At 48.1% G+C, this 3,182-nt stretch overlaps 1 pseudogene; it reads right to left on the bottom strand.

Annotated features, from left to right (window-relative positions):
• Positions 1–419: 419 nt before the first annotated feature.
• LOC124657467 lies at positions 420–2,930 on the bottom strand (annotated as a pseudogene).
• Between the last annotated feature and the right edge of the window lie 252 nt (positions 2,931–3,182).

Genomic DNA, 3,182 nt, shown 5'->3' with positions numbered 1-3,182 from the left:
CTCTTGTTGCGGGTGACTGCGGTTGGTCTGTGTCAGTTTCAAACAAGATGCAGAAGGCAGAGTCGTTGCAGGTGCCATCTGATCAGGAGGAGATACAAGCTGCAAGCTCCCCAACCGTATCGGTCCGGTCCAGGCTTTGAGATCCACCAGTGTTGGTCAAACTATGATTACAATTCTACCTGTGTTGTAGATGTAATGGTTATATCCTTTGAGATTTAGGGTCATGACATGGTGCCGTGAACTCTGTTATAATCAGACCTCCTCTGTTGTAAACCATGTATGCGAAGACCTATATGATGGGTTATGGGTCACCCTACTGTGGTGGCTGTTAAGACTTATGGCAAATGGAACTATCCAGACCTACCTAGAAATATTTGTATTACATCAAATTTGTATCCAGTTTCGTGATTATGACATGTTTACTGAAGTTGCTCAATGTACAAAGTCACACTTGGATGGAAACCTGCATCTCGAAGAGTCATCGCCAGCTGATGTCCATAAGTTTTCCTTGGGAGGATCCAAGAGCTGCGGTGCATGGAGACTGATTTGGAGAACCTGGGCGCCGCCGCGAGTAAAGTTCTTCCACTGGCTTGCCCACAAGGACCGATGCTGGACAGCGGAGCGGCTGCCGAGACACGGCCTACAGCACCACCCCAGATGTCTCCTATGCGATCAGGAACCGGAATCGATGCAACACCTACTGCTCGCATGCCCCTTATCAAGGCATGTCTGGCATGACACCTTGGCATTGCTTAGGCTCACCTGCAGGCCACCTGACAATGAGCCCTCGCTCAGCGAATGGTGGATCTTGGCGAGGCAAGCAACTCCGAAGCAAATGCGCAAGGGTCTTGCCACTGTCACGCTGCTCATCCCCTGGCTCATTTGGAAGCACCGAAACGCTTGCGTCTTTGAGGGAGAAAGACCTACGGTTCAGCGCGTGTGTGAGCAGTTTAGAGTAGAAGCGACACTTTGGGCGAGAGCCGGCGCGGCTGGCCTTCGCGATATCCTACCCACAGACTGGGATGTACACTGAATTCTGGCATGTGTAAGCCACCTAGGTGGCCAACGTCTGTAACCAACTCTTCTTTGCAATGAAATGAAACGCAATGTCATTGCGTTTTCTCGAAAAAAAAAAAGTTTTCCTTGGGTAGCTCCGCACAAGTTGATATTGTCCTATTCCTGGTATGCCCAAGGAATTGACATACTTGTAGATTTCTCTTATTGTGTCCGTGTGAAGGAAACTCTGCTGCCTTCTCTGGCCGTTGGGAAATCTTATCATTATCTGCATAAAAATCAGTACAAATGTTTAATGGTCCACACTGTCTTATAATTGCCTGTGTGGAAGTTGCTATAATAAGAATACAGAATCTAAGTTGGCTCATTGCGCAAATTTACTACTACTGCTACATGGATGTCTCTGAGATATGTTTGAAATGCTTGAAAGCAGTTTTCAGAAAACTTCTATGCATATCTGGAGCACACTACATGTTGACAACATAACTGAATCTCAACCTTTTTCCTGTGGTCGCTTATACTATCTGAAGTGTACCAACTACAGTCAGTTGGTTTTCATACCTTGGTATTTGCTTCATTTCCGTGTGAAGGCGCAGTTTCCTTATGCGTAGGTGTTCTACTCAGAGTTTCTCTTGTTGCTTGACCATGATATTTCAGGCTTGCCTTTGGCTTTACGACGATTCCCTCGTGTAGACTATTGGTGGATCTTTATTTTTCCTGCATTGGCAAAGCTTATAAGTTATAACACATCTGAAGCAGGGCATGTACATTATTTGTACAGCAGAGACATGCAATTTTGTTTCTACCTGGTCCTTTCCAAGCAACTCGAGGTAAGCTGCGTCCTGCTCTTGTCGTAGCCACAGAGCCGATCTTCTGCTCTCTTCTTCCTCAGCCCCAGAGGCTGTGAATGTTGCAGCTTGCTCATCGGCCGTCGAGGCTCTGAAAGCCACGCGTTGCTCATCAATGGTTCTCTGTAGTATCTCCACGAGCTCTGACGGCGTAACTGGCCCTTCTACCTGCAAGGAGGACACAAGGTATGTGCTATCATACAAACACGTACAAGACATGTGAGTATCAGACCAATTTATTTTTCAGTAAGCATACTGCTGTCCATATATGTGTTGTGCATCTGCTTCTTGATAGCGTGTCCATAATCATTCAGTTAAATTGGCTTCGTACCCGTTGTAGGACTGTGATGCTTTTGGCAGAGACCGGAGCCACGACGGCGCAGAACGGGAAGGTGCCGGGCTGCAGCGACGCGGCCATGCCCGACCCTTCTCCTCTGCCGGTGACCGCTGCACAGGACACGAAGTTGGCGTCGAGGAACTCCACCACCACGTCGGAGCAGAGCGTGCTCCGGCAGAAGGGCCCGGTGTACGGGTGGTCCGGGTCGTGGAGGTACACGGACACGTGCTTGCCCTCTCGCCGGGCGATCCCCAGGGCATCGATCCCTGAAAGGGGTGGTGGCCACCGTACTGCTGCTCGAACGTGCTGAAGAAGTAGAGCTCCTCCGGGACAAAGTGAGGAGTAGGAGAAGGAAGAGCAAGTGGGGGCGGTCGCTGCTGGTGAACCTGGACGCCCCGTGGGCGGCTTCTCGGAGCACGGCGAGCTATCTATCTCGACAGCCCTTCGATGATGCTGGTGAACCTGGACGCTGACAGCTCCTACCCCGGCCTCGCTGCTCGACGGGTTGGCAAACTAAACATGTGAAACTTGATATTTATTCAAAATGACTAGGTGTACATGTGTTGTTGCGGATCCCTCCCTCTCGCTCTCTTGCTCTCAACTATATTGTGTGCATATTGTGCATGAGACAACAAATGTTAATTAGGCACACATAAGTGTTAATGATTAGGCGTCTTTCTTTTCTGTCTAAGAGTATCGCATCCAATGCTAATTACAATGTACATAGCCATTGTTAGACCTGAAGTTCCGTATCTTATTTTTTGAGAGACTGAAGTTCCATTGCAAATCTTGCCATTTTGTGTTGCTTCTTCCAAGTTGTGTACTCCCAATATTTGTAAGTTTTTTTTTGAGGGGAACGTGGTCTATTTATTCATTCAAAGTAAAGGGTACAAAATAAGCATCCCAGGGCTCCAAACATTATTTGTGAGAACTTATTCTTTCGTGCTTCAGTATCACATATGATCGAGCTGTAGCAGCCTCTA

The sequence above is a fragment of the Lolium rigidum genome, chromosome 5, assembly GCF_022539505.1.
Source record: "Lolium rigidum isolate FL_2022 chromosome 5, APGP_CSIRO_Lrig_0.1, whole genome shotgun sequence".
NCBI classification, from domain to species: Eukaryota; Viridiplantae; Streptophyta; class Magnoliopsida; order Poales; family Poaceae; genus Lolium; species Lolium rigidum.
The sequence above is the reverse complement of the archived record's forward strand: the minus strand, read 5'-3'. Positions and strand labels throughout refer to the sequence as shown.